This window comes from Lathamus discolor, chromosome 1 (genome assembly GCF_037157495.1).
Source record: "Lathamus discolor isolate bLatDis1 chromosome 1, bLatDis1.hap1, whole genome shotgun sequence".
NCBI classification, from domain to species: domain Eukaryota; kingdom Metazoa; phylum Chordata; class Aves; order Psittaciformes; family Psittacidae; genus Lathamus; species Lathamus discolor.
In genome coordinates this window covers 9,721,067-9,728,079 of record NC_088884.1, presented here as the reverse complement: position 1 = coordinate 9,728,079, position 7,013 = coordinate 9,721,067, and the positions used below count along the sequence as shown (strand labels likewise).

The window sequence follows — 7,013 nt, the reverse complement described above, 5'->3', positions numbered from 1 at the left end:
AGACTTTTTGTCTGTGTCCACTCTCACTAAAATATCTCCTGCTGCTATTTCCCTACTACCAATAAAGTCTTAGTCTCAGAACACAACAAATGAATTATCAAATGGTACCAGTTTCCCTGTGTGTTCATGCAAGATTTCACAGTTTCCTTGGATGGGAATTTGGGAACTATAAGAGTGACTTGATGAGAAAGATGTATTGTATGACTGATTTAATATACAGCTACTAAGAACAACACATTCTTTTACTCATAGACATAAGCCTTTCCCTGTCTGTGCTCATGATAGGGAAAACAGGCTTAGCTATTTTAAGACAAGTAGAAAATACATAAAAAAGAAATCAGGTCCTCCACAGAGGCCCATGGCCAGTATGGCAGGAATACCAGGTAATGATTGTGCTGGCACTAAAGCCACAGTAGCAGGGAGGATAGGAAAGGGCTGCAAATAGTTTTCTGGTCTGGCAACTGTGACCTAACAGAGGGTCACGGTGTTCCTGGGGTTTTGGTCACCTGTCTTTCAGCAGTATGATCCTTCTTCACTCTACTGCAATAGTGATTTCTATAACTGTATATGTCAAACTGCATTTCCAACAGCATCTTGAATATTAGTTCAGAGCTGACAGGCATGGGTTGCTATGGTATTTTCAGCAGTATTAGACACAACACTGATGTGGGAGTTGAGTTCATCAGTGACTTACCTGAGTTGTTACCTCACCTCTAGAAGAGAGGTTTATTATCTCTCCCACATTTCCAGATCGCTTTTCTATTATCTATTTATCTTATACACTTCTACAGACTACCTGCTTCAGCTGATAACTCAAGTTCTCTGTGGCGCCTAACAGAGCTCTTCCATGGCTGAGTCTATTGCTGTAGTTACAATGTGCTGTGTTCTGTGTCACCAGGAGCTGTAAAAGAGAAGAATTTTATTGGGCCTGGAATAGACATAGTTGATGCTTATAGACAAAACTGACCTCAATATAAAAACATGCTTAGTCTGTATTTTATCATTAAAATACTACAGTCTAGTTGTACTTACATGAACTTTATCACAAAATTTTTTATCACAAAAATACTATCTCTTCACCAACAGAACTAGGATTAAAGTTTTATGCTTGTGACAGAGCTATCTGTGTGGATGAAGTCTGAGCGAGACACGGACTGACAATGATTAGTTGTTGCTATAATGCTACAGAAGCTGGCCTAAGTGATTCACCAATAAAATTTTAATGATAATATGCTGCATATTAGCTGCAGATGAGAATGCACACCACACCAGCCTGCATATGAACACAAGAAAAGTCTGAATTATGTATTTATGGAACAGAAATCAGTCCAGAAAAAAACCCAAAACAACATAATCAGAATGTAATTTTATGTAGGCCAGAACAACACAGAGTCATAAACATGCACCCCCTAGATCTGGACTCTGCAATTAGAACACATAACCTGTGATGTAGCAGAGGAATCTAAAGTTAGAAGAGGACCTGTAAAATTTTGGGTTCAAATAAAACTGCCTGACAAGTGCCATGTGGGGAAAATGGACTATTCCAGTAGGAAACTTACCCAAACTGTTAGCAGATAGACACACAGAAAATGCCATCAGGTATTCTACATTTGCAGCACTTTTTGTCTTCTTTTTTTTTTTTTTTTTTCTTTCTGGTAAGAAATAATTCCTAAGACCTTTTTCCGTTAATATCACTAAAAAGACCTCAACCTGTTATCAACAGGAAACAGGAGAGTGGATAACACACAACCTCCCAGAGGTCTATCTCACTATCAAAAAGACACAGAATGAGTAACCCGATGTGTGACTTCTTTTCGCACACATGCTACATAGATATGTTTAATTTCTTCTTTACAATTATATCACTGAAAAATGCAGAATGCCACCCGCCCATACACAGACTCATACGCACATGCACACGCAGCTCCAAACCTTTGCCAGCTTCTAGAAATTCACAAGGAAATTATTAACTGCTATCACTAATACATTTTTAATTCTTACCCTTAGAGGTTAGCTGTGAACATTTTGATTTAGAATAATGCACTGAAGGTGGTCTAAGACTGGAAAGATGTAAAATGACAACAGGTTGTTTTTTAGGGCTTTTTTTAATCTGCAACGAGGAACCAAATCAGAGCCTTTGTTCTGAAGCACACACAGAGGAACATATTCACTTAAAAACCTGATGTCACTGCAATCGAGGTCAGTATAAAAAATACAATCATATATCATTTGTTAGTCTGAGGGCTCATGGTAATTCCTGTGACTTTGAGCAGGACGCAGACACGAAGCTGTATCTGAACTTGTACAGAATGTAGGCCAGAATCACACACTGTTATCTATAGAACTAGATATCTTTTCTAATTAAGACACACCAGTGGAGGAAATAGAACTATGCAATGAAAAAGTTATTTCTGTCTTAGCCTATTTATTTTTCAGGTCCCTTTGAAAATCACTTTCCTAACATTCTTTCAAAAAGTGTGTAAATTGTAATATTTCACTGTAGAGGACAATGTAGCCATGCTTTGCACGTCATAAGAACTGTCTGAGGTCCTATATGGCCTATGATTTTCTTCAGGGCGTACAAAGTGTCCAAAATATGGGAGAAAGCTTAACATCACTGTAATGCCAAGTTTAAAACTTTGATTCAAGCACTAGTAGCTTCTCTATGGAAAATCTTATATCAGATTTCATGCTAATTTATATATTTTTAATCCTGTATTTGTGGGCCTGCTTGGAAGTGAGTGTTTGACCATGAGCATTTGTACCCAACTCTTCTTTGCTCGTATGCCCAGGAGTCACTGCTTAGTGTTTACTCTTTGCTTCGCTTGGCTTAGTGGGCCCTTTGAGTTCTTGCTGGTCTTCCAAAACCCTTAGTGCAACCGGCTGCCAGGGCAGACTGGCACTGACTCTATATGGGGGTGCTGGGCACAGGCTTCATTCACACACTTGCACATGAGATGACACACCGCTACTCGAATTAACACAAGTGTGACTTTCATGAAGTGCCCTCACAACCACCATGGCTGTTTGCTCCTAAAAATGTCCCCGGACTTAGGTACATAACTCAAGTATTACTTAACTTACGCAAGGGCACAAAAATAACTCCAAGCTGTTCAGTCTGTTTCTGGAATAAAAGCATTTGCTTGTCTCTACCAGTGAACTACTTTCTACTCCATATGACTACAGTGCCAGAATCTGCCCAGAGACTGTAGCGACCTGGCTACTTTACAAACATGTGACAAAGCATTCTCTCCTGAATCTGAAGAACTTGCAGTAGAAGCAGGTGACATAAAATTAGAACAATAATGTGGAAGATCAACGGACAGCATGCTGATTAATGTAATCAGAAACTGACCTTTATTCACTTCAGAGCACTGCCTTTTATAGCTTCCAAGCTTGATCCCGCGCTTAAGCTTTATAATGATTGGTTTCTACCCATAATGCAAAGACAGCTGATTGGTCTCTACACATAATGCAAAGGCAGCTGATTGGTTCCTTCTTCAGCATCCGGGAGTTGTTTCCCTCCTGCAGAACTTCCGCATACGTGGCCACAACTTTGCTCTGAAGTAATCAGTGAACTAGGCCGTTAATCCTTACTACAAACTCTAACCAATGGCAAGAGTCCTGGATCGCTCACATGCCCATTGTTTGTTAAAAAGCTCTCAATGCAATAATATCCTAAAAAAAAGAAATGATAAAATGTTAGATTACTGAGATATCTGGGTCTGTGTCTTCTGGTTTAATGATTATAGTTTAAAACACAAAAATAATTCAATTCTTAATACTTCTCACATAGAAGGCAGCAGATTCATAAGCCACGAAGCCAAAGAGACCTGACTTCTATGAACTTGTGCTACAAGATGACAGCCCATCTTGTAGCACAAGTTGGACGGATTCTTTGTGCATAGATTCTTTGATGCGCAATAGGTATTGCTACTCACGCTGCAGCTTGTTTTGAGGGATGGCAGGCTCCTTTTCAGATTATTTTTTCAAAAATTTTAATTCATTGCAGCTGATGCTAGCTAAGGGATTCAGTTGTTATTAATGGAAAATATAGAGGTAACCCCAGCAAGTCCTTCCCTGCTCAGTTAGCAGCTCAGCAAACTGGAATATCCTTGACTATAACCCAAGTTCTCCCTACTCTTATCCATACACAGTTTCAGCTCCTAACATGTTTGTAAAGATCCTATTCATAAGCTCTTGATAAACAAAGTACCTTCAACAAAGTTAAGAAAATAAATAAGATAACCGGGTTTACTTTTGTGCGCTTTGCAACATAATGTCAACAAATGTAATTACTCCAGCCTCTTCACACTACTTTTAAAGGTGCACATAATGTGCAACTTTTACCCACGAGAATAGGCATTATGGTAAAGGCTTTAATTATGCAATTACATGATTATCGTCTCTTTCCCTACAGGATTTTAGCCTTAAGGACAGAATTTCTGGAGAACATAATGGTCACTTTCATAAATATGTTCATGTACAAAACACTGGGAACTTTGTTATTTCTTAAGGGAGAGAAAAAGGTGGCAAAGGAAGAGGTGACCGAGATTTAAACTGACAACTCATTGCTGACTGGCCAAATTTCAGCCCTTGCTTCGGAAGACGGAAGTTCCCGCGTTTAGCACAAAAATATCTCTGTTACTATTTGGTGGTTCGGTGTTTTTCTTTTTCCTAGACGCAGCAAACTGGTGCCTTTTCGTAATCTTTCCGTGGAATAGCGACTGCATCAGCCTTATGGTGTGAAATACTCCGCACCCTCAGTCCAGATGAGGAGGAGAGCGGGGTGGGGCCGGGGGCGGATACGTCTTGCGCTGCCAGCAGCGAGGTGAAGAACGCGACAGGGGAACGCCGAGGCTCCCCATGCCCCTCTGCTCCCGGGGGCAGCGCCCACCGCCCAGGGCTCAACTCCCAGCGAGGGTTCTCCTCGCCCGGCGGCCCCGGGCGGGGCAGTAGGAGGGGAGGGCACCGCCGCGGAGGGCTTACGCCTCGCACCGGCGGGCGCACGACCCCAAGTGCTGCCCGTCCTCCCGCCCCGTCCCGGCGCGTCCCGTCCCACCTCCCGCTCTGGCTCCATCTCCCCGGGACGGGCGCCGCGCCCCCGCCGGCCCCGCGGAGCCGGGTTGGGCAGTCCGGGAGGCGTCTCCTCCGCAGCCCCCGCCCCCCCGCGCCGGTGCTGAAGCGCCTCGGCCGCTCCCCAGCAGCACCCCCGGGACAGCGGAGTCCCGTCGGCCCCGCAGCAGCACCCGGGCCTTCTTCCTTGCCGCCCGGCCCGGGCTGCCCCGCCGCTGCTCCGCTGCCGAGGACACCTCATGGGAAATAAATAAATTAATTACCCCACTCAGCCCCGCGGCAGGGAGACGAGCCGGCGGCGGCCGCGGGATTAGATCCAGCCCGAGCTAGAGACCAGGTAACGTAACCTACCCGCCAGGAGGGAGGAGGAGGAGGAGGAGGAGCAGCAGCAGCAGCGAAGCCGCTGAGGTCGCCCCCGCCGGGGAGGGCTCCGGGGGACGGAGAAGGGGCTGCCGCAGGCGGGGCGGTCCCCGGCTGGCGGCGTGAGGGCGACTGCTCCCGCGCTTTGCGCCCCGCACTGTCAGTCACACACGCACACACGAGCCGCCGCCCACGCAGGGATGGACGGACGGACGGACGGACGGACTGAAGGACGGACACCGCGTGGGCCGCAGCCCCCCGTCCCCTCCGTCCCACAGCAGCCACCGCAGGGAGAAGCCGCCTGCCCCGCTGGCCCTGCAGCGATCGGCGCCCTGCTCTGACAGCGGGGCAGGGCGGCTGGGCCGGGCTGAGGCCGCAGCTCCGGGGGGGCGCGGCGCGATCCCGCCCCCGCCTCGCTGCGCGCATCTCCAGGGCGCGCTGTAGCCGCCTCCCGCCGCATCCGCGGGCGCGGCGGCATCGCCCGCCCCTAGCAGAGCCCCGGTCCCGGGCGCCCCCGCCCCGGGGCAGCTCTGCTGGGAGACGTGGGCGGCAGCCGCGGCGGCGGCGGTTGCAGCAGCGCTAAGAGCGTGCTGCCGCGCTGGCCGTTATCAGAACCGGGCCTGCTCGAGATGACCTTGGGGAAGGTGGGCCTCATGGACCCTCTGCTGCACCATGACAGCTGCGGCCCTGCTCTGGGCTGCTATGAGCCAAACAATGCCGGCATTATTATCTCCAAATACTGCTGGCTCCAGTTAGTGTTTGTGTACTGAGCTCTCTGAGTAACTGGTACCAGAGGTGGGAAAATACTCCCTCTCCATCGTTCTCTTGGCCTCTGCTAGCACACAGTGAACTCAAGGTCCTTGAAGGGAGTGGTCTCATGAAGAGGGGCAGTCATCCCAACAGAAAAGGAATTCTCTGTGCTCCTAGGGAGCACTGTGTCCTTGGTTCGTGGTTGTTGAAGTGGCCCCTACAAAACACTGAAGCGATCTTAGACCAAGAAGTTTCCCTGTTCACATTTTGGAGGCCAGAGTGTCCCCTGGTACCCTTGGGAGGACATGTTATCTGTTTGTCCTTCAGGGGCACAGAACTGACATGGGTTCTCCACTGCTATTCCAGTAAGGTGGATAGGAAAACCAGAGTAACACTTAGAAGTAGCTGTTTCTTTCAAATGCCAGCCTGAGCTTTCCGGCAGCGAAGTGTTGCTGAATTTATTATTGAAAGCTGTTTTGGGAAAAAGAAAGAAACTGAAGGAAGCTGATGCCTCATGGAGGCATGCATTCTTGTTTCATTGGTCTCTGTAATAATGACCCATGTTTCCATAGTGACATCCATCCGTACCTCTCAAGTTACTTATCAAATAGTAATGAAAGAGGTACTTGCAGCTTCCATTGCAGGAATGGGGCCATAAACTTAACAGCACACCAATCAAGCCAACAAAATAGTGCCTGAGGTCTGTCTAGATGAATTACGGTATGAAAGTCAGACTTCTTTCAGAGAGAGAGAGATGTAGACTGATATTTGGAAGAAGCAGAAAACTGACAATTCAATAAAAGTGGTAAATGTTTTTATGTACACCT

At 46.9% G+C, this 7,013-nt stretch overlaps 1 protein-coding gene and 1 long non-coding RNA gene across 2 annotated transcripts in view; one reads left to right on the top strand and one right to left on the bottom strand.

Annotated features, from left to right (window-relative positions):
* Positions 1 to 818: 818 nt before the first annotated feature.
* Positions 819 to 5,770, bottom strand: LOC136017245 (uncharacterized). The gene is made up of 3 exons (XR_010613873.1): positions 5,428 to 5,770; positions 3,356 to 3,678; positions 819 to 901 (listed from the first exon to the last, which is right to left on the bottom strand). It is a non-coding gene; the product is annotated as an uncharacterized LOC136017245 (long non-coding RNA).
* The window catches only part of SLC16A7 (solute carrier family 16 member 7), an 82,971-nt gene continuing 81,138 nt past the window's right edge, over positions 5,181 to 7,013 (top strand). Inside the window, exon 1 of the mRNA XM_065685284.1 lies at positions 5,181 to 5,413. The gene's annotated coding sequence lies outside the window, so the exon portion shown is untranslated. The remainder of the gene's footprint in view (positions 5,414 to 7,013) is intronic.